Here is a 25,239-nt window from a genome sequence, read left to right on the forward strand (position 1 = left end):
TGGTTGAATGTGATGATCATTATTATCCAAAGTACATGTATGAAGACATGAATGGGTGTGAGTATACTATGTATACGGCCAGAGATATGAAAAATTGAGTTCTATATATGTAATAAGAATTATAATGCATTCCATGTTATATATAAATAGATAAATAAATAAATTTTCCCCTTGGTCTAGAACAATGATTTTCCTAAAAGAAATGTTCATAGAAAGCACAATGAGGGGGAAATGTTTTCCATCCATTTTATAGAAAATTGAATGGTTCACTTATTCTGAGAAAACAAGATAAATGTAAGATTAATTGAGATGAGTTCCTTTATATGATGGATGTATCCCAGTAATTTATTCAAGATTCTGGGTTTAACCATCATATGCTTCAGTTTTGCAGCTATCTGGAACAACTTCTAACCCCAAGTAACAACCACATTTACTGACACATTACTGGACAGAAAAGTGTATCATAATGTTAATCAACAGAAGAATGGATAAACAAAATGAGGTATGCACATAAAATGGAATATTATCCAGCCTTAGGATATACTACAACATGGATGAACTTAGAAGATATTTTGCTCAGTGAATTAAGACTACCCCAGAAAACAAATACTGTGTAATTATACTAATATAATAATCAAAATCATAGAAACAAAAAGTAGGATGGTGGTTGCTGCAGGGAGGTAGAAAGAGGAATTTATTCTTTAATGGGTACAGAGTTTCAGTTTTACAAATGAAAAGAAATATAAAGATGATAGTAGTGATAGTTGCACATTATAAATATATTTAATGCTATTGATTTGCATATTTTATAATGGATATGGTGGTCAATTTTAAATAATGTGGCATTGTACCACAATAAAAAAATGACATCACACAAAAAGTGCAATATAAGTGTGAATAATTTGACATGAGCATCACTATCAATTTTTTTAATTATTTAATTTGTTTTTATTTTTAACTCATTGTAAATTTAAGAAAGAGGTGCAAGATAGTACAGAGAGTTTCCATATATAGTCTTTGTCCAGCTTTACCTAATGTAAACACCTTATATAGCCATGACACATTTTTGAAAATTAAGAAATTAACATCATTACAGAATCATTGCCAACTTTATAATTTCACCAGTTATTCCAGTATTCCTTTTTTCTCTTCCAGGATCCAGTACATTTAGTTCTTTTGCTTTCTAGTATCCTCCAATTTGTGACAATGTGACAGTATGATCTTGACACTTTTGATAAGTATACTCATCATTTTTTAAACTAGTGATAGAATATATTCTTCATCTATGATTTCTGCTTCTGTTCCAATCATTCACATTTTCTCTTTGAGGAACATATATAATTAATAGGTTTGATCTTCATTGTCTTATTTTCTTATGTGTCAAGTTCTTTCAAAGATTTTCTTTTTTCCCCCCACTTCATAAATGTGAGGTCACTTCTTATGTTTGATTTCTACCTTGGTTATTTGATTATCTTTAATGCTACTACCTTAGCCCATTGTTTCTTTTCATTATATGTATAAGTTTCATAGAGCAGAAAAGAGAATGAATGAAGTAGACATAAAAAGAGAAGCAGAACAAAGTTTATGCTTCTGCACAGAAGAAAAAGCAGAAAGATCAACTGCTTTGATTTTGAGGATTTGCAATTCAAATCTCCTCTAAGGAGCACCTACATTTTACAGCAATGGGAAAGTAACATTTTCTTCTGATTTCTATAGTGAATCATTTTCAGATGTTTGTTAAGTATGAAATTAGATGTTTGTTAAGTATGAAATTATATCTCCCTCATGTTTCAGTACTTTTTGTTTTCTGGGGAAGGGGATAGACTTTTATTTATGAGTTTCTGGTAACTAAACAAGATGAGTTTTTAAGTATGTTAAGGATTACCAGTGGACCCTAAGTGTGTTGCAGCCATTAATCAGTGTTTCAGAGGACATGGAGAAAATTGATTTGTTTAGTAAAGGGATCCTATTCAATACAATAATAGAAGCAATGACTTTCAATTTGATATCCAATTATTGATACACAGAATAGATTAATAGTTTATGTGTTGTTATCCACTTAAAACTTAAATTGAATCAAATCGTACATCTCCATTTCAGTTTTAAATTATCATTTGATCTTTTTAAAAAATTTTTTATTCATTTGTTCTAATCAGTTATACATAACAGCAGAATGCTCTTTGATTCATTGTCCACAAGTAGAGCACAATTTTTCACTTCCCTGGTTGTACACAAAATAGAGTCACACCATTCATGCGATCATACATGTATCTAGGGTAATGATGTCTGTCTCATTCCACCATCTTTCCTTTCCACATGCACCTCCCTTACCCTCCCTCCTCTTTGCCCAATCCAAAGTTCCTTCACTCATTCCATGTCCCCGCTTATAGATTAGCATCCACTCATCAGAGAAAACATTCGGCCTTTGGTTTTTTTGGGATTGGTTTACTTGGTTTAGCATGATATTCTCCAACTCCATCCATTTACTTGTAAATGCCATAATTTTATTATCTCTTATTGCTGAGCAATATTCCATTGTGTGTATATATACCACAGTTTCTTTATCCATTCATCTATTGAATGGCATCTAGGTTGGTTCCAAAATTTAATATTACATGATTTATAATAGAGAAAAAGTAAACACCTTTAATATTTGCAACCATGTGGGAATTAGTAGGTAAATTACCATAACACTTTGATAGAATCCTACACAACCATTCAAACGATGCTGAAATAACAAGGCAAGATATACAATTTTATGTAAAGCATGATCTCCTTTATGTAAAAAATAGTAGATTTGATCATTAACAATGATTCTCTCTGAATGGTAAAGTTACGACTGACTTATTTTCTTTCAAAATATTTCTATTGTTCTCAAATTTTATGTTATTTTAACAATCAGAAATAATTTATTTATTTAAATCACATTGACATTGGAGTAATGGTACTATCTGTTTCAATAAAGAAAAAATATAATTTAGGAGTAAAATATGGTTTCAACATTTTTTGTTGTCAAGATGGGTATTTTACTCTTCTGCTGTTCAGGAAGTCAAACCTGAATATGAATTCCAAATTAGTGAGGAAATGTTCTATGCTGTATTTATTTTCAAGCTTCAACAATTCAACCATAAAGATCTATTCAAGAAATCTTTCACATTTCTAACAGCTCAGACTCTAATTCCAATTACTTTTTGTCAATGACTGGGAAAGGTAGATATCATCAGTCAAGCACAGAGGGATGAATAAAACAAAGTTAAAACTAAAGCTATAACAAAATCAGCCATAAGGACAAACATATTCAGAATGTATTCAGAACATATTCAGAATTTCCATGTTGCAATGGAAAATATATATTCTTCCCTTCTACCTTTGACATTTTCATTGACTTAACCAAATACTTTCAAAAGGATTTGGAAGCAGCCTTCTTCAGGTCAAAATGCTTTCATTTTCTAAATTTTTAATCACAAAAGTTATGGTAATCATTATAATTTGTGAGAGTACTTAACAACATGCCTGGTACACGGGAGATGCACATGTATACTACAGGTGATTTTAGATTGGCAGAAATATATGTGATATAAAGATCATTAGTGGATATGGTAATAGGGGGATTACAGAAAGTTAGAAACCAGTGCAATCACCAAAAACCAGACTTAGAGAAGTTAGTGTCGAACAATGCAAAGAAAAGACCACCGACTTGAATTTTAAGCCAAATTAAAGCATGCTTATATTGTGTACACAAGAGAGCTGGCCAGCGGCAGTCTCACCCAAAGCCGGGCTAGAGAATAGCACCCCAGTCTCCAGGAAAAAGATTTTCTATAGCACAAAAAGTTACAAAGAGGGGTGTCTTGGGAACTTACAGCTAACAGGTTCTGGAAAGCATAATACAAAGGCAGATAGCAGGTTAACAATCTACATGGCTTAACATTTCAAGGTAGGGAGTAAATTGAGATTCCAATATCAAAATTTATGAGGGGCTGCTAAGGTTTTAGGGAGGGTTGTTATCTGGTCAAGAGAGCTAGGTGTGGGTGAGTTTAGAGCACCAGCAGGAATTCCAACAAGATTAGCCCTCAGAGTGTGGTCAGGCCAAATAGAAATCTTAATAAAACAGAAATGAACTTTTCATAACTTTGTGATAAGATGGCTCCAAACCTTAGGATAGAATTAGGTTGGGTTCATCATTAACTGTTTGCAACAGTGGTGCATAACCAGTTAGTGACTCGAAGAAGATAGAAAGTTTAACAGATTACAATCCCTTCAGATACCTTTAGAATTCCACTAAATGCTATGGAGAATTCTATTCTTTGAAAGAGTAATGGTATCTTTAAGCCATCACAAATATAAATGGTACAGATATGTCAAGGTTTTAAAGAAAAAAGAAAGAGTTAATCTCCACATCAAGAAGACATACCAGAAAGAATAAAATTTGCCTTTTTAATATTCACACCTATTACTAGTTTTCTTTCTTTTCTGACAATAAGACAATAAAAGTTTATGAGTAAGGGGAGGTGTTGGTGATATAGTTAAGAGGATCTTCATTCTTTTCTTGTATTTTGTTGACTTTCCACTGTCTTCCTTAGCTTGCCTATAGAGACATGGCTACTCAAAAATTGATGTTGTATATAAAGATAGTTTTAGAGGTTGCTTGATGATTTGTGCTGCAGGAAATCTCTTGTTAAACTGTCTCACCCTACTGCTCCTGGGGTCTCTATTGCTAAAATGGGAGTAGTTGTTTAAGGGCAAGAATTGTGCTATTATGACAATCTTTCATGACTATAAATGATTGACAAGAGACAGTCACATTAGTCTCTTAATGGAATGCTGGTTTTCCAATTTTAGGACAAAATACTACTCTCATTATTAGTATGATCTTTATTCTAATATTAAATTTTGGAATGTTTAAGGGTTAGGGCTTATATCCAACGAAAGACTTCATCCTAAATTTATGCATATCTGTGAAACTGGAATCAAAGCGTTAGAGAAATTTTTTTCATGAATAGCCTCATAGGAACTCAAAATATATGTTAGGTAAAGAAGGGAGGAAGGAGGAAGGAAGGAAGATGGGGAAAAGGGAAGGAGAAAGAGGTAGGCCTGATTTTGCCATCTATCACATTATAATTGAGGCACTGAGTTACTTTTTGAAGGGGAGGGGGGTCTTTCCAAAGCATCCCAGGAGTATTTATTGGCATCAGATCAATTTTGGTATCAGATCCACTATTTTAGTTCAGGAGCCATTTTTATCTAGGGACTCCTAAGTTTAGAATTAGGAGCCATTTTATTCAGGGACTCTCAGGTTTCAATTTAGGAGTCATTTTATCTGAGATCCTGAGTCAATGCTGCTTATCCTCCTGTAAGAACATGTGGCTGCTAAAGGGCTGACCTCACCCCAGCCCGTGATGTAACCCCTAAGCATGCTTATGAAATTCCTCTTGCGGGCTATAAAGCTGCTCTATGAGTGCCAACAGGCTGCTGCTCTCCTTGGAGGGACAGCTTCATGGGTTTGCTCCATGCTCTGACAACAAATCTCTCGGATGAGATCTGGTGTGTGGTGTGGGTCCTTGGACTTTGCGTGGACTTTGTGAGAGTCCTTTCAGTATTCAGTTTTGAAGCATGGGTTTCTCTGATTCTTGAAGAGTGGCAGGGTAATGAAGCCAGAATTAGACAGGCAGATAGGCAGATAGGTATGGGTCAGATCCAGAGAACGGAATTGAAATGTTAATTCCTTCAGAGCCCTTCCCTATCAAGAGAAACTGCCCTGTGCCAACGTGTTTCTAAAGTAACCTGTCCCAGGATTTTGCCCCTTCCTACAGGGAGTTATAAAGTTGTTAATTAATGTGTCCTGGGCTGCTCCATCAGGCTCTTCCCCAGTCCATCTGCTTCTCACCTTTTGGGCATCCCATCCAGCCTCTCCTGGGCCTAGTCAGGTAGTGGGAAAAGGGGAAGAGAGCAGGGAAACAAAGGAAGCCTAAGACATTAAAAAAAAAAAAAAAAGCAGACCGCCTTGCTTCTTGGAATACCAGGATACCAGCTATGGCCCCGTTCTCCCTCCCGGGAGAACTTTATGTTACCCCTTTTTAAATAAACCCTGCTTTATATGCTTGCCTCAACGTGCTTCTCTAATGTTATACTTCAACATGTGAGGGTAACCAGAAGTATCAGTAGGTGGTAGGTGACTTTAAGGAAGGGAAGGAAGGTAGAGTTCTATTGACAAAATAGGAGAAATGTGAATGGACAGAAGTTCCTTCAAAAGTTGGTATTTGGGGAAGACATAATGAGGAAGGAACAGTGAAGAAGAAGGAGAGAAAACACTACAAATAGTAAATGGTATTTTATTTAATCTTCAAATGAACCCTATTATGTCAGTATTTTCCCTTCTTTATGATTGAGAAAACCAAGTACAGGAACGAACAGGAGAAAGAACTGAGACTTGAAACCAGAGCTGTGGCCCCAGAGTCTACATTGTTTCCACCATACAACCATTGACAAGTCTAGAAGCCTGTAGAAAACTCACATTGCTCAGACTTTGGTCCCCTAGGAGTGAGACCATCCTTAGTAGAAGCTTATAAGACCAGTTCATGACCTTAGGTCATTTCAAATGGATTTTCACATCAACTCCTTTCCCTTTCCTGGAATTCTAAGCTCCAAAGGAATTCCAAACAATCTTTCTGGGTCCTAAAATAGCTTTACAAAGCATTCCCATTCCCTTTCCTGTAATGTCTGCCCCCAAAGTTCAGTTTACCTGAAGGAATATCTTTCTAGTGATCATGATTTTTAAAAGTTTCCTACTCCAGTAGCATGTGTCCTTTATTCAACAGCTGCTCTGGGATAATGATGATGAAAGACTTGGCTCAAAATGTTCAGTTGATGCAATTATCATTACTTTATATTCTTATACTATTATACTCTAAATGATTCCACCAGATTCTTCAAATCTTATTCCCCTCCTCAAAGCCACGGTATTAATCTTTGGATATCTCACAAGTTCTAATAACCAGAACCAAGGGAGAATATTTTTCATGGGCAAAATTGAATAGTTAAGGGTTATCATTTTTTAAATATCCTCCTTATCTGTGGCTGTATGTCATCTTTCCTTTCTAATGTATATGTCTTCTCTGTTTCACGATCTTTTCTTGATCTGTTTCTTGGTCTCTTCAGAGAGTAAAGTTTTGGTTACTTTAATTTTTTTTAATTTTTGTTTTTAAATTTATCAAGTTGCCTGGGTTTATAAGTTTTCCTATTTGGCTAGTTTCTGCTTTTATTTTTACTTATTAACATAATTCTTTTGCAGTCTCTTGTTTTGTACAATGTTTTGCAATAAAGGTTTGTTTGTTTTTTGTTTGTTGGTTGTTACTGGGAATTGAACTCAGGGGCACTTGGCCACTGAGCCACATTCCCAACCCTATTTTGTATTTTATTTAGAGACAGGGTCTCACTGAATTGCTTAGTGCCTTGCCTGTTGCTGAGGCTGGCTTTGAACTCAGGATTGTCCTGCCTCACTCAGCCTGCTGAGCCACAGCCGCATGCCCCACTGCACCCGGCCTGCAATAAATGTATTATAAATACATATAAAATTTTATGGATTCAGCAGGGCACCGTAGCGCACACCAGTAATCCCAGCAGCACAGAAGGCTGAGACAGGAAGCTGGCAAGTTCAAAGCCAGCCTCAGCCTCAGTGAGGCACTAAGTAACTCAGTAAGACTCTGTCTCTAAATAAAATATGAAATAGGGTTGGGGATGTGTATCAGTGGTTGAGCGCCCCCGAGCCCCCCCCCCCCAAAAAAAAAGACTTTATGGATTCAGTTTTTCTGAACTGTTCAGTTTCACAGTTTTGTCATGTAGGAATTTTTTGCTTTTTTTTCTTTTTCTAAAGAGTGTGCATTCCTATCCCCCATAAATATGTGCAATTATGTGTTAATCAAAGATTTTTTCAATTGTTTAAGGAGATGGAAATGTCAACCACCCCAATTTGATCTTAACACACTGTATATATGAATCAAATTATAAAATTGTACAATTAAAATAATATTTTTCGGGCTGGGGTTGTGGCTCAGCACTCTACCACTCGCCTAGCACATGCATGGCCCTGGGTTCGATCCTCAGCACCACATAAAAATAAACAAAATAAAGGTATTGTGTCCAACTACAACTAAAAATAAATATAAAAAAATCTTTTTAAAAATATTGATTTTCAAAAGTATTTGTAATTTCCCATTTGTGTGTGGTGTTTTTTTGTCTGTTTGTTTGTTTGGTTTGGTTTGGGTTTTTGTTTTTGCTTATAGCACAGATTAAACCCCAGGATGCTCTACCACTGAGCTACATCCCCAGCCCTTTTTATTTTTGAGTCAGGATGTTGCTAACTTGCCAAAGTTGGCCTCAAACTTGTGATTCTCCTGCTCAGCCTCCCAAGTCACTGGTATTACAGGTTTGTACCACCCCACCTGGCTGTTTAATCCATATTTAAAGCATTTTTAAATTTCCAACTGTATTGCAATGAGCATAAATTGTGTTGTTAATTTTATCATAATATTTTGATGAGTAATGTAGTATGATTCTGCCTTTTAAGTTGTGTCGACCTTTATTTTGTGACTTAGTTTTTTGTATGAAAAACAAATAGCATCTATTCTCCATTTGGGGGCGCAAATATATACATAAAGATATGCCTATGTGTGTTTAAATCTCATATATGCTACTTAAGGTTATGTTGAATAGTCTAAATACAGTTTCCCCCAACCTCTAGTTGGAGTAGTTGCAAGATCTCCTACCCATTTCACAAACCTTTAGCAGGAAGATCTACTTCTGATTAGTACATTCCACAGATGTACAATCACAGTTGGGGGTGGGGTATATGTCATAATCCAGTGGAGAAACTAGATAATGAATAATAAGATCTAGAAACTAGTATAAATTGTATTGGCCTTACCACAGATGGGCTTGGTGACCTTAGGCAAGTCGTTTTTCAGTGCTTCTATTTCCTCCTCTATCAAATGCCCTGGGTAGTCATATCTGCTCTGCCAACATTCCAAGGTGTGTCGGGGAAGCCAAGAGATAAGGAATGTGGCCAACATAAAATGATAAAGAAATAAAATTTTTTTTAAAAGGAGCAGTGGTTGCTAACATACATAGGAGCTGAAGAAAAACCATAATTATGTAAAATGGCTAACCCAGGCTCCAAGCAGGTGCTCTTTCTATTGGCTCCCTTCCCTGCTCCAACCACCTTCAGCTCCCTTTGGAAACACCCTCCCTTCCAGCACTGAGACACCACCGTCCAATAACGTGAGCCTCCCTCTTCGTAGCACTGGCAGTTTGGAACCTGATGAAAGTGTATTTTGAGAACCAGCAAAAAACCTGCCAGCAGCTCAAATTCGCGCTTCATCACAATCAGCCCTGGCAGAGCATGTGCAATGCCTCCTCCTTCAGCAGTGGAGGCTGAATGGCAGATGCTACCCAAATGCTCATTAATCTAAGGAGGCTTTCGCCCCCAGACCCCCCTAGGCCTTGGACAGAAAGAATTTCGGCCCCGGAAATATAGGATGAGGAGCCTCCACGTCCTCTGAGCCCGTAGGAGGCAGCCGCGGGGTCAAATTTAAGCATTGCCCTCTGTAGAGAAGGAATCAATGGTGTTCTGGATGCGGATTTCCAGGGAAGATGCTCCTCCGGGTCCCGCGGCCCCTTGGGAAGATAATTGAGCGCCCAGCTAAGCTCAGAGCATGCCAGCCCCGGGAGCCGCGGGAGCTGGCGCCGAGCGTCTCTGCACCACCCCGCAGCTCCGGGCCCTCTTTCTCAATTTGCCCTCCTGCCGCAGTCAGGCCCAAATTAATTCTCTGCACTTGTGAGTGAGCACACACAAGTTCCCCAGGCACGATCCGTCCATTTCCCCGGGGAGGTTGGAGTCGGGGGAGCTTTTCAACCATTAACCTCCCAGCCACCTGGGGGAAGGTGGCAGGATGGAGCGAGTCGGGCGGGGAGAGGCGTTTTGCCAGTTCAAAGGCACCAAAATTAGCTGCCAATTCTAAAAGGGTTCTCTTTTCCCGGTTTTGACAAACAGATGCAATGGGATGCCTACTGCTTCCCTGGCCCAAGTCCTGGGCTCACTTCACAGCCTGATGCAGAGTTTCAGACCGCAGTCCTGCTGAACGGATACCCGGCGTTCTTCGACCTCTTGTCGAAGTCTGCAGACGGGTGGATGCGGGGCGCAGGCTTTTCCCTGAACGTTTTAACGTGGCCTTAGGTTAAAAAGCCCCAGAGCTCTCACCTTTGCACCTCCCCTTTATCTTCCTCCTCCTCATCATCCCCATCACTCCCCACCCTTCTCCACCACCATCCCACCACCACCGAAGGACGTGCCCCTTTGGTAGTGTCGGGGCTCCCAGACCGAGCGAGGGGGAGGGCGCCTCCCAATCCCCTCCTCCCCATCCCTGCCTCAGCTCGGGGTTTTACTGCAGCAGCCGGGAGGTGACAGCGACGCCTTAGCCTCCTCTGTTGCTCTCGGAGCCCGGGTTTCCCCTGCACTGGGAAAGCGCCCTCTCCTGAGAGGCTAGTCCCGGGAGAAGTGCGAAAGAGCTACAGAAAACCAAATTATAAAATGTAGAAGTCTCTGGGTTGCATTCCTCCGAGGACGAGCCTAATCTCCCAGGACAGAGTGGCAGCGTTTGGGAAGTTGGGACCATAGAGCAAGAGGGGGAGGGGAGTGGTGCAACCGGCATTCTCTTCTGGAAGGAGTCGCTGGGAGCCGTGCGGTTGGACCTAAGTTTGCGTAAGAGTGTTTTCCTTTTGTCAATAATTAATCACCGGAATCAGTCTGGCAGAATTGGAGTTTTAGCAATAGTGCAGAGGGCGGGGCTGAACACCTAACTCCTGGAGCCTCCGCGGCGCCCCGCGCAGAGGGAAGCTCGCAGCAGCTGGGGAGGAGCCAAAGCATCCGAGCTCACCTAAAGCCGCAGGGAGGTACACCCGACTGGGGACTGGGAGGTAAGCATCTTCCAAAATATCTACTTGGACTGGAAAGTAGTTAGTAGGATAGAATTTCTGTCTTTATTGCGGGGAGCGGGGACGTAATAGTGAGTTTTAATGCAGTTTATCAGTTTATTATTTAACATCATTGCAATTTTAAGAATTGAATGGGTTTTTCCACTTGCCTTTTACTATGTTGGCAACTAAGGTGTGTCACTCAACAGAAACTAAACTTTAATATTGAAACTTTCCCAGCCAAAATAAAATTATTTTCATTATTTATCTTTGCCTGATTCATTAGTAACGATTCAGGGAAATATCTTTGGGATGTGCAGTTTCCTTCTTAAATATTCATCTTTCTAGTTTCATGCTCTTATATAGTACTTTTTTTTTTTTTTCGGCCAGTGAGCTACTTTAGGCAATAGCACAAACAAGTCAACTGTCAAACGGTGAAGAATTTCCAAGGAGGAATGCATTTTAACATTTTTCTTATGATTTTCAAGCAATATTATATTGTCTCAAAGATGCATAAGTAAGCATTCATAAGTAAACAAACTTCAAAGCCCAAGAAGAACTATATGGTTAACTTTGCCTTAGGGTGGAAAAAGGGGATGAGGCTAGACAGAGAAGAGTTTTAAATATGAACAGGTTTCTAGACTCCTTTCAACTAAACTGGCATTCAACTGGTTGTCAATTCACAGATGAGCCCAGTCCATGCTCAAAGAAAACATTTGAGAAACTGTTAAATGTAACATTTACATCTTTGTCTCCAAAGTCCAAATAAATGCATCAGGCAAGCGAGGAAAGTCATTTTTATAAAAGACTTTATGGTGCAGTAGTTATTTTAAATTAAACAAAAATTAAGAAATGCATGATATTTTTGTGAGTTTTTAAAATTTATATATAAATCTTGAAGTTTTTTTAAATATATATTTTTTTAAGTTGTAGGTAGACACAATACCTTTATTTTATTTATTTGTTTTTATGTGGTGCTGAGGATCAAACCCAGCGCCTCACACATGCTAGGCAAGAGCTCTACCGCTGAGCCACAACCCCAGCCCAATCTTGAAGTTTTAATAACTTGATTTATGCATCTTAATTATTCCTATGCTTGTGAAGATAACCTTCATGTTCATGACTTTCAACAGCCATGATGACTTTGTACGTAGATCATTAGACCACCACCAACAAACTTTAGTATGAAATGCATATGGGCTCCCTATTCAAATATTTCTCTACAACTATTCAATAACCACAAATTAAGAATGGTTTGTCAAGCCAAATGCATAGACAGTTTAAAACTTTAGTGGATATGAAGCTTAAAGTCAACAAGTCCTCAACTTCCATAGGTTTTTCTAATCTGCTGTTTATAAATTTGCAAATATTTTATAAAAACTATCCTTTATCATTCTATAGCAAATTTTGTTTCTACTATATCTATTTGATCACCAGGTATACAGAAGCAAAATCTTCATTTAAAAGTATCCAAATGAGACTCAATCTCCAGAATAGTGGTGTGAAAAGCTATGTGAATCCACTCCTTATAAAATAACTGATAAAAAATTATCTCAGCATTAGCCTGAGGGAAAATAGCAAATAAAGAAATAACAATTCAAGACAATCTCTAGCATTTCAGTAAGAAAGATAAGAGTTTATAACATCTGAAGCTGAGCCCATTGTCAGTCCATTTCCCTACCCTCCTCCAGCTGGGTTTGATGGTGCTCCACCCCGGCTGGATGGTGCTTTACTCTGGTAGATAAAAACAGCCAAGAACACAGGGCTCTCTCACAACCTAGAACCAAGCCTAGAGCTGCAGTACATCCTCACGGCAGTTGTGTTGCACAAGCTTTATTTCAGGCAAGACCAACTAAGAAGTCTGAGACTTTCTTTCTTCCCACCCTACTCTTACAGCAGAAGACAAAGAACTCAACAACAGAAAGGCAAATAACCCATTTTAAAATGGGTGAAGGATTCAAATCAACATTTCCATAAAGAAGATATACAAATGGCCAATAAATTTATGAAAAGGTCCTTACTATCATTAGTTGTTAGGAAAATGAAAATCAAAACCACAACTAAATACCACTTCACACCAAACAGAATGGTTATAATCAAAAAGATATGTAAAAGCAAGTGTTAGAGAAATTGGGGCTAGGAATATAGCTCAAAGGTAGACCACATGCCTAGTATATACAGGGCCATGGGTTCAACCCCTTGTACAAGGGGGAAAAAAATAAAAATTAAAAAAATGTAAAGAAAATGGAACTGTTATATATTGCTGGTGGGAATGCAAAATGATACAGTTTCTGTGGAAGATAGTTCAGTAGTTCCTCAAAAAGTTGCACATAGATTTATCAAATAACACAGCAATTCCTCTCCCCAGCATATATGCAAGAAAACTGAAAAGTTGTATCTATACAAGAATTACTAGTACACAAATGCTCACATGAGCATTGTTCATAGTAGGACAGAAAGTGGAAACACATCTAGCATCCATTGAGTGATGAATAGATAAATGAAATATGGTATGGAATGGAATGATGGAATATTATTCAGCAATAAAAAAGATGTAGCTGATTCATGCTGCTGCATGGATAAATAGTGAAAAGATTATGCTAAGTGAAGGAATACCACATATTGTATATTTAATTTACGTAACACATTCAAACTCAATAAATCTATAGAGATAAAAAGTAGATTACTTATTGCTGAGGGCTAGAGTGGGATTCCTCCCACTCCAGTGGGGGAGAAATCCAAAGAAAATCAAAACCACAATGAAATACAACTTTTACCACTTCAAAATGGCATTTCATTGTGGTTTTGATTCCTCCCACTCCATTGTTGGGGAGAATGGGAAGTGACTACTAAAGGGTACAGGGTGTGTTTTGGGGATGATGCAGATGATCTAAAATCGACTATGGTGATGGTTTGTGTAATTGTGAATGCCATACTACTAAAAACCATTGAGTTTAGGTAAATTATATCTCGATAAAGCAGTTTAAAAATTTGTCCAGGAAATTAAAAGAGCAAATAAGTTTATAACTTGAAGTTCATAAATCTGTGTGTACTACTAGACCAATAGTTTAAACTTGAAGTTCATAAATCTTTGTGCACTACTAGACCAATAGTTTACTTGAGGATTTCTTTCCCCCCAAAGGACCACATTAAAATATATGAAATAATTAAAAGTAGCACAGGTGTTGCATAGCTATATGATTTGCATAGGTTTACACACCTGCCCAAGCTTTCTTCTATTTGGAAATAAGTCAGATGCCATTAATTTATTCCTATAGAGAATTTGCTTGCAATGTCACATCTTTTTGGACTCACCCATTCATTATATTAATCTAGGACCTGTGAAGCCAGTTGCTCCTCCTGCTTTTAGAAAAGTCTAATCCTTTATCAGTTCTTTAAGTCTGTTGTTGAGTTTGTTATGGCCCACGTTGTGTTGTGTGAGAGAGGGAGTTACCTGAATCTCAGCAAAAAGTGAACTTGTCTTCCATACGAATGAGCCCAGTTCTGCTTACACTAGATTGACCCTGAAAGCTGGAATCTTGGAAGAGCCAGGGGAGCATCCACTCTGCCATGTCCCTGCTGGAAAGAATCTGCTGTGATCATGACAATCTCAGATGCAGGGGAAGCCCCTAAATAATTCATTCATTCCTCTATTCATCCCTTATGTTTTGAGTTTCCCCAAGCTTCCTGATCCTGCATTAAAAATCATCAAACGGGATGATAAGGCTTTGTTCAGAAATAGCAGTGTAAAGTCAGTATGTCTCAGAGTCCCGCGGAGGTGGGAAGCATGTTTGCAGAATAGTTATGAGTAAACTGAATCAAACCAGGCTCTTAGCTTTAGGGATTCAGTCTACCTGCTTCAGGAAACTTCAAGGATTTTCCATTCTCACCAGCACAGGCCTATCCTTCTATACCTATGCTCTGAAGAGTGTACCATGCTGATATTGCCTTCATCATGGGGATTAATAATTTATTTATTTAACAAATATTTATTGCTTATCTACACTGCACCAGGATAGTTTTAGGCCCTGGGTATGTAATATACATATAACAGACAAAAACTCCTTATTTGAAGGAACTTAAATGAGAGCAGGGGCTTCAGACATTAATAACAATAATAATATTAAGTGAATATAAGGATATGAGAAAGAAATAAGAACTCTGGAACCAATAAAAGAGAAAAGAGAATGAGGTACAATTTTGAACTGTGGAATCAGGCTAGGAAATAAGATTCTATAATAATCTAATGTGAAGATCATGCACAAACCTGGCCTCTGTGTCTCAGGCAACAAAGATTGCCACCTCCAAATGAACTTCTGTCTTCCCCCAAAGTTTCAGTGTTCCCTTCCCATTGGCTTCAACTTCCAGCATTATTTTTCTCCCTAGATATTCCATTGTTTCATTAAGTAAAACATTATGTTATCTCCAAAACATTCCAAGCAGACACAAGGAAGCCCTAGCCTACCCAACACCTGCTCTGAAGAATTACAACCTAAATAGAAGACTACCTCATGAGAACAAATATTCTCACTCAGGGAAATCAGTCTAGGCTTTCAGTTTCCTTTTGGCCTTTTTCTCCAACTTTTCCATGGATTCTTGGAGTCTTCCAAGGGATTGTGTATAAACAATTAAAATCTGATTCTCCAAAGCTAACATCTTTTGAAGAGTGAGAATGAGAGAGAAATTGAGAAGAAAAATGTAAGATCCATGTGGGAAAGGTGAAAGGAGAACAAATCTTTCAGAACTACAGAGTGAGCAGAACAAATGGAGTGGGGGATGAGGGAGAAAAGCAACCAGAGACTCTCCACTTCACCAGATGGCCCCAGAGTTTCTACTCGGCACCTGATTTAAAAGGTACCCAACCAGGCCTTGTTCTAGTAAAATATAATGGGTGTGGCAGCTTTCCTGGAATACAGTTTTTTAGATAATGGCTTAAAAGGAGCAGGGACTAAGTTTTAAGTCCAAAGGGAGCATTCATTTCAAGGCTGGAAGAGAAGTGTTTAAGAATGTTCAGAGCAAAAATAGAATAAGTCAAAAGACCCATTGTTACAGTGGAGCAGTAGGATTCTCATTCATTTATTCAACAAATTTTAAATAAGCAGCTATGTGCCAGACACTGTGGGAACAAGACAAAAGAAGACTGAGTTTCAAAGACTTTTTTTAGAGGTTACATAATATGCCTTTGCTACAAAATAGCTGAAGAACATGGGGATAAGAGTAAAAACTTTCTAACCTCCTATCCTGGTCCTGACACCTCCTTCTTCTATACAAGCCTTCTTCTATGCCCTCAGAGTACCCAGAAATTCCCTGTCATGGCACTAACTATACAGGGATGCCCACTTAATTATCCTTTCTCCTCTAGAAAGTGGCCCGAGGACAGTGACGGTCTGTTTTACTAAAATTTATATCCCTCCATCATCCTTGCTAAATACTTGATTGAATGGCTAGATGTCCAAGTATATGGATGGATGGATGGATGGATGGATGGATGGATGGATGGATGGATGGAGAGATGAAAAGATAAACAGATGGACAGACAGATGGATGATCTGCCAGGTTGTGGTCGGAATTCTTTGCAGAGAAAAGCAGCCTGGCAGATTGTTAACGATGTGTGCTCTGTATTTATTATGAAACTTTGGGGCATTTTTAAAAAATTTCCAAATGCCTCAGTTTCTTTATTGATAAAATAGGTATGGAAATGATCCTTCTTTTAAGTGGACTACATGAGGAAATACCTATAAAGTGCCTTTCAAAGTTCTGGAACATAAATTGCTCAATAAATATCTATACTATTATCAGTATAGAATAACAACTTCCAGGGCGACAATTTGCTATTCAAGTATTGCATCTCAGCTCTTTCAGCTCCATTATAAGATCAAAGGGATGTCAGTAATAAAGTCATCACATTGGGTTCAAGATCTGTGAAAAGATTAAAAGAAATTTGGGGAATAAATAAAAGCAGCATATTGAACAAGAAAATTAAAAGGACAAGAAAAGGGAAGAAAAAAAAAACTCAAGATGATATGTCCAAAGCAACTTTTCTGGGGCAATAAAACCCTGATTGCTCTCACATCTATCCCCCCCACCCCCATGGATATACAAAGCACCAATTCGTGCTTACGTTCTGGAACATACTCACTGTGCCTCACAGAATGTCATGCCCAATAAGCGTCAGTGAATGTTCACTGATGTAGAAGAAAGTGAAAGGAAAACAAATCCTATTTGAAATTGAGACTTATCCAAAACTAAAGGTATTGAATTGCCTTCTTGCTTCTTTTGAAAATCTAATAATCTTCTCTGTGTGAGACCTTTAGTCAGAATTTATCATGTGACTCCTTATATAGACCCATCTATTACCTTCTAAATGACACGAAAAGCTAACCTGTGGTCATATGAAAATCTAGTACCTTTAATGCTTCCCTATACTTCTGTCAGACACAATACCCTTGGGTTCCTCCCTAACTAAAGGTATGCTATAGGGAATGTCTTACTAAAAAAATAATAATAATAATTAATTACTCAGACTGAAGCCTCTGATGGCTCTGGGAGCTCAAGTTGCCAGCAATCAGACATGACAGAAAGTGTGTCAGTTATCCAGAATGGATCCTGGCCCACAAGCCCAGGTCCACAATAAATGGAAGCTCTTCTGATTGACTAGGAAGAAACTTTCTTTTGTCTCAAAATTTTCTGTTGTTATCACTAGGACTTGACCACTACATATCTGTTTGGAGAGAGAATTTTAAAAAAGCTTTTTTAACTTTAATAGATTTAAACCTGGCATAGTATCTACACAAATACATAGAAATATTCCCTTACCTTCCTCAGCTGATAATTAGCAACCAAATGAACAACACACCTAAGTGCTTGATTCTAGGGTAATAATAGTACCAAGATTTCAATTTTTTTCATACACTGTATGCACATCCTCTGCCATTCTCCCATAGTCCGCATAGGTATTTGTCAGTGCCTAGCATGGTGCAGCTCAACAAATATTTGTGGTAAGCATTGAATAAATCTTGGTAACTTAAAATTAGGCTAATGCAATCATTAGAAAAGTGATTTTAAAAAACTATATAATGACAATTTATTTTTTAAAGATCAGAATACAGAATCAAACACATACTATGATTATAATCAAATGTTTAAAAATGCAAAGAAAAATCCAAAATGCCAACTATACATACACGTTTTTTAAGATGGTAAAATCATGGATGTCTATTTTTTATATTATTATTTTATAAGTTTTTATTGGGACATTTCAGGGGGATATTTTATTTTCATAACAGCAAATATGGTTTCAACAGTGGTCAAGAACATTAATAAACAAGCACATTCTTCCTTTTACTTAAAACCAAAGACTATTTGTATAGTAACAATATTTCTCTTAAAGTTGTCAACAAACTCTTCCAACTTAGCTACTATCTTTATTTTACCTTCCTTCACTAATATTGAATTTATATATAAAATTTAATATTTATCAGTTGTGAAAGTCTTATTAAATAGAGTAATTTTTTAAAAGTATTACTGCTGAGGGAGGAGCATTATTTGTCACATAATGAAGACCTATATCTCTTTAGTAAGGTTAAATGATAAAGAAGTGTTTTTTTTTCCTAAAAATTTCACATTTGTTCTCTCCTAAAAGCTCTTAAGCTAAGCATATTGCCTGAAACTATAGTAAACACAAAATTTATAAATAAATAAAAGCCTTCTTATCTAGTATTTAGCAGTTATAAACTCCAAGAAACATACCTGACTGATTTATTATTTTAAAACTATAAATAAATTAATTCTGTTCCTTTAAAATAAAAATTTATATACCACCTTAGTGTATGTATGTATATATATGTATGTATATATGTACATATATACGCATGTATATATATATAAACAATACTAAGAGGTAAATAAATATTTGTATATATTACTATTAATACCATACAGTATAATAGAAAATTCAATAACTCCTTATAAAAAAACATGACCCAATCTCTACATTCAATAATCACACGTAATATCAATACTCAACACTAAATTATATGCTTTTAAAAATGTTTACCTATTTTTCATGGAATTTGTAATAATATATGTTAAATAGCCCTAGTTTATCTTATAATGCTTTAAATAAATTATTTACCATCCGGTCTTGGAATCTATTCATATAGTTATCTTTGATCATAATAAGGCAATGCTTAAAAGTTAACAAACTGTGGAATGATCATCCCCACTCTAATATTTATCAATTTTGATTAGTTATGGTTTCTAGTGTGTTTCTTGTTTTTAGAATTATTTTAAAATTCTAATATGTCTGGGTTTTGGGGAACAGTCTTCATTTAGAGTAGTTAATGCTGTGGAGTACAAATTTGATATTTAGAGAGAAAAAAAAAAACAAAGTAGTTAAGAGCCAGAGTGAAAAACTTAGGAAATTTTATGCAAACTTTTTACCAAAGGACTGCCAAGGGGTCGGTGGGGAGAGTGGCACACTAACTCTCACACAGTGTATCCAGGGTAGGAGAGTCTCATTTAATATTGGGCAGGATGCTTGAGAGAATAGGATCCCATGTGTTTTTATCTCCCAAGAATAGCAAACTGCTCTTCCTTTATTAACTCATTACTGAAGAATAATTTACTAACTTAGGGCCAGAAAAAGGAGGCCTAGAAAGAAGACATTACTCACCACAGTACTCCAATTACCTCCCCTTCTCACTCTTTAGAAGACTACGGATACCACATCCGCTACACAATTGTGAAATTGGGCTTTAACATTTTAATAGGGTGTTTTATTGCCTAAAATTCTGAACTAAGAAGAAAATCAAACAGGTTGGCCCAGTTCTGGTTTTGATGGGCAGGAAAATCAGGTTATAATTTAAAACCAAAAAAAAAAAAAAAAAAGTGGTTCTACAGGTTCCCTCCATTTAGGAGGAAACAAACATGGTGCAGACATGAAACAAGATTCTGTACCACCTGACCTACTAACTTCTTCCAGGTAAATTGCTCCTCCCAAACTCATGAAAGTCACCACTTTACTCACAATTCTGAGGGGTTCAATAGTCACCTGAAAGGAATCTCTTATGGGGGGTGGGGAGGAATAAAATGCATGAAAAAAAAATAGGAGAAACATAATAATAATTGGGATAAAATAAATTATTATCTCTGGGTCCTTACTTAGATCAGGCACAATTAAACATCCTTTGCCAATGTTGTGTGGCTTCCTCTTTACAACACTGCAGAGACAATGAATGAGTCACCTCCATGTTACTGATGACATAACTGATGATGTTCAGAAAGGTTAGATAGCATCTTGAAAATCACACAAGAGGAAGTTCCAGTTTGCCAATTTCAAAATCCACACCCTTTTAGTAAGACAAAACAAAAAAGGCTTTTAATAAATTAAACTATCCTTCCCATGAGACACTTAATTTTACTGTAGAAATATGATCTTGAAGTTGGTGAAAATTTTTTAAAATCTTCCTCCTGATTCATGGCAAACCGCAGAAGGCCTTGTCTAGTCTCTATTTGAACTATTTTCCTAAGGAAGCTTTCAGTGTCTCTCCAACAAACCCATTCCTTTATTATTTATTTATTTAGTGGGGTTAGGGATTGAGCCCAGGGCCTGGCACATACCAGACAAGCATGCTACCACTGAGCTACACCCTGATCCTTCTATAGGCAACAATCATTGTCTAATTTTTTTCTGAGATTCACCTCTGATGACAATGAAGGAACTCTAAACCTTCTCCTCCATGAGAGTCTGTAACTTCATTTGAGAACATTGGGTCTTTTAAATCCTCAGGTTCTTCCCCTGAAATTGTTTCAAAGCTTCCCAATGAAACCTTCTAGGCCTTCTCCAAGCATATTGAATCACCTATTTGTTAACTTATCAATCATATCACAAGACTGTTGGCTCATCATAAACTTGAATTCCAGAAAAATTCCTTATCTTTTTTTTTACTTGAACTGCTGAAGCCAAATTTTCCCCCATCCTAGTCTTGAGCAATTAATTTTTTGGACTAAAGAACAAGACCTTTTCTTTTTCTCCAAGTTTTACCCTTGGATGTTCTTGAACACTGCAGATTTCTGTCTCTGATACTTCTGTCCCATAACCTGAAGTCATCTGCAAATTTGATCATCCATGCTCTCTATGACTTAATTCAAGTGGGGAAAAAAATTGCTATAATGGTTAAGAAAAATGTCAAGCCCTGGGCACACTATTGAAGAATCATTAACCATCTTTATGGTGCCTCATCAATTACAAAACACTTTCCCTAATGTTATCTCTTTTAATTATCTCAATTACCAATGCAATTATTGTACTACATGTGAAGAGGAAGACTAAAAAAAAAAAAAAAAAAACTATATGACCTGCCTGATGTGAAAGAGCTAATAAATGACAAAATAGGAAACAAGACTTAGGGCTTCTGTTTCCAGTGAGTTTTCAAAGAGATTTTTATTAATTTTTTCTTATTTATTTTTGATGCTGGGGATTGAACACAGGGCCTTTGCACATATACTACCACTGAGCTATGCCCCCAGTCCCCAAGGACAGATTTTTAAATGCAAAAATTTACCTAATCGCTTTTGCCTTTTTTTTTCCCCCAGTACTGAGGGTTGAACCCAGAGGTGCTTAACCATTGAGCCACATCCCCAGCCTTTCATATTTTTTTTTAATTCTGAGGCAGGGTCTCTCTAACCTGTTTAGGGCCTTGATAAATTGCTGAGGCTGGCTTTGACCTTGCAATCCTCTTGCCTCAGCCTCCCAAACTGCTAGGATTACAGGAGTGCACCATCACACCCAGGTCTCTTTTTCCTTCTTTTGTCCCATGACATTAATATAGACAATTAAAATCAAGAAATATTTTCTACAAATAAACCCAGAAGCCAAATGCACTATGCAGAGTAAAAGCAGGCTGTCCTGACAGAAGTAGGGAGAGGGTGTTCACAGACTCTCTCTTGCAGGCCTCCCTTGGGCCTCCCTTCAACCCTGGAAACTGTGGCATCTTATACTTCTCAGACTACAACTGGGAAATCACCAGCCAATGCCATGTCCTTAACTGTGACTTCTCTAAAAATGATTTTTAAAGTAAGGCCAGCTTATCCCTTGTTTTTATAATACATTCTAGACTCTTGTGGGAGATTTTCTGGCCCAATGGTTTAATGATATTTTACATGGAACAGAATTGTTTTAAAGTTTGAAGGCATCTTTATTTTTTTAAATCTTTATTTCACAGATGAAGAAACAGTAACCCAGAGAGGAGAAGTAACCTTAACAGGATCATTCCAAAGAGGAGAAAAGCTGAGAACCAGACCTGGCTGCTCCTGAGAAGGTAAACTCCTCTGACTGTATCATGGAATCTCGCTTTTAGAAATCCGACCCTTTTGACTATGAAATGACATTTTTAACAAGATGAAGCCTCTAGTTCTCTTGTAAGCTACCAACAAACATGTATAATATACTGGGCATTATATTGGCACTGAAGATGATATAAAGGAGCAAAATGTGGCGATCAGCTTTAGTACAAGGCTTCAAAATACTGATTCTCAGCTTATAGACATGAGTTTCAAAGTGTCCTTTGAAACAAGCAGAAAAATGTTCATCTATGCAAACTTTGTATAAATTGCTGGGGTTTCATACATGCCACCCTCCCCCAACCAAGTCCTTGGCCTCTGGGTGAAGAATTCCTTGACCTAGAAGCCAATCCCAGCACAAGTGCCAAGGCAAGAATCACATAGCACCAGCTACTGCCTTATTTATGGGTCTGCTTTTAAAGACTGCTCTTGTTTCAACATCCTTCATCTTTTATTTAGATGGAACAGCTTCTTATCCTGGAAGGCCTTTAGTACCAGAGAAGAATATATGTTTAAATAAGCACTTAATTAACTAAGTAGGACAATTTGAGAGAAAAGTACAGTAAAATGAAGACATTGTCTTGCAAAAATGTTAACTAAAACAATAAGGATGATCAGTGTTCATATCAGGACATTCATTTTCTTTCTAGTTTTTTGTTTTGTTTATTCTAATTCTTTAGAAAGAACAGGAAGTAGAATGATAAGAAACATAGACCACCACTAGCTCACTAGCTGCCTGCCCACTTTATTATTATTAATATTTTTATGTGATACTAGGGATTGAATCCAGAGGTGCTCTACCACAGAGCTACATCCCAGCCCTTTTTTTAAATTTTATTTTCTGTTTTGAGATGAGGTCTCACTAAATTGGCCCGGCTGGCCTTGATCTTGCACTCCTCCTGCCTCAGTCTCCATAGTCACTTGGGATTACAGGGTGTACCACCACGCCTGGCAGCTGTCTGCCCACTCTTATTACATCTACAGTAAGGGCACCCTATCAGCTAGTGGAAAAGGGGTAAAAATGTGGACAAAGAGAAATAGATTTATCTTGTAAATGGTTGTTCCCTAAATCTTTCCTTTTTGCTATGATGTTTCAGGAGATTTATGGTGCTGAAATCTCCATTTCCTTATATTACAATGTTATGAGGAACTCCAGTATTACTATAAAGGTATTGATAATGAAGCTTGATTTTGCCTATTCAAAAAAATACTTGTTGGACGCTTAGCATTTGTTAGGGGTAGTTGATGGGACAGAAGGAACACTTAGATAGCTTCCCAATGTGGTTTCCAACTTGGCTTCTGAAAATAAGCAAGGCACAAAACTTTTCATGCCTCAGTTTCCTCATCTTTGAAATGAAGTAGTTCATTGAAAATGCTCAGAATTGTTAGTTGCACATGTGAGGTGCTCAGCAAATAACAGAGGTTATAGAGGTAGCTGAGGCCTCTGTTCTCCCTTCTGGCAGCCATGCCCGAATTGAACATTCTTAAGAATAATCTTTCTAAACCTGGCTTCTGATTTAGTAGGTGATAAAGGCCATGTGCTCTGCCTTAGAAAATGATCCCATTCTCTTTTATTCTTTGTCTGGTCTTCCTAATCTGGCAATCATATATCAACATAAGGTGGTGATAATCATAATAGCTAATATTCATTTACCGCTTCCTTTTGTTGTTGTTGTTGGTACTAGAGATTGAACTCTTCAAACCAGCCCTTATTTATTTATTTATTTATTTATTTATTTATTTATTTATTTTTGAGACAGGGTCTTACTAAATTGCCCAGGCTGGCCTAAAACTTGACATTCCTCTTTACCTCAGTCTCCTGAGTAACTGGGATTATAGGCATGCAACACCATGCCCAGTCTAAATGTTTTATCCTTTCTAATCTTCCCAGCAAGTGTATGTAAAGTTCTATTATCATTTCTGTTTTCCAATTAAGAGCAGCTGGGTACCTTAGCAAGGGCAGCACAGTTTGTAAGGACAGAGGGTGGCATTCAACCCCAGACAAGACCCAGCACCCAAGTGTGCAACCACTCTACCAATCCAGCCCTCAGCAGGATTCTCTTCCAGTTCCCATGTGACCACCACAAGACCTTGGACATTAATTCCTTCACCTTTGAAACAGGCATGATTTAAGACTCTAGGCATAGCCTGAATCCTGGACTCCCAAGATGAGGTTTTTCTGACTCACCTGAAGGAAGTCCTGTTTTATAAGGTTCTAGTCCTTTTAAGGATATCAGTATTTGTTTCCTAGGGTTACTAGAACATGTAACCCCAGTTCTGGTGGCTGGAAATGACATAAATTTGTTTTATGACAGTTCTGGAAGTAGAAGCCTAAAATCAAGGTGTTGGCAGGGTTGCGCTTCTTCCAAAGGCCATTGGGAGAATTCTTCCTTGCCAGCTTATGGCAGCTTCACTAGTTCCTTGGCTTGTGGTGGCATGACTCTGACTCTGTCTTCACATGGCCCTCTCTCTGTGTCTCTTCTAGGACAGTCATCATTAGATTTAAAGCTAACCTGGGTAATCCAGGATACGCTCTGGTCAAGATCCTTAATTACATGTTTTAGACCCTCCTTCTACATAAAGTCACATTTGCTGCTTTCAGGACATAGACATATCTCTTTGGTGGCCACCATCCACCCTACTACAATATCTCTAATCCAAATATGTTTATGTCTGGGAGAGATTCTTCTGGTATTTTTCCTGACATCAAATCCACGTGTCTTCAGAGAGTAGAATGCTTCCTCTTACACAATGTAGGCTTATAGTTAAAGTGCCTACAAAATATGTTCATTAAAAATACATATATTTTTTAACTGCCCAGTTGCCCTTAGCTTCATCACATTTCTCTGAGAATCAACAGAGTTCTTTGGAAATGAATAATTGTTAACTATTTTAAAGAAAAAAAAAACTTGAGCTCACTAGCCTTCCCCT

At 37.5% G+C, this 25,239-nt stretch overlaps 1 protein-coding gene across 4 annotated transcripts in view; it reads left to right on the plus strand.

Moving 5' to 3' along the window:
- The first annotated feature begins 10,024 nt into the window (after window positions 1-10,024).
- Window positions 10,025-25,239, plus strand: part of Sptssb (serine palmitoyltransferase small subunit B) — a 28,919-nt gene continuing 13,704 nt past the window's right edge. The window contains exons 1-2 of one of the 4 annotated variants that reach the window (XR_009226489.1): window positions 10,025-10,968; window positions 22,191-22,286. The gene's annotated coding sequence lies outside the window, so the exon portion shown is untranslated. The remainder of the gene's footprint in view (window positions 10,969-22,190; window positions 22,287-25,239) is intronic. The other 3 variants (XM_058578281.1, XM_046422985.2, XM_046422984.2) reach the window with 3 other exon arrangements.

Source organism: Marmota monax, unplaced genomic scaffold (assembly GCF_021218885.2).
Source record: "Marmota monax isolate L192 unplaced genomic scaffold, Marmota_monax_Labrador192_F-V1.1 WCK01_AAM20220418_F8-fsc00175, whole genome shotgun sequence".
Classification (NCBI taxonomy): Eukaryota; Metazoa; Chordata; class Mammalia; order Rodentia; family Sciuridae; genus Marmota; species Marmota monax.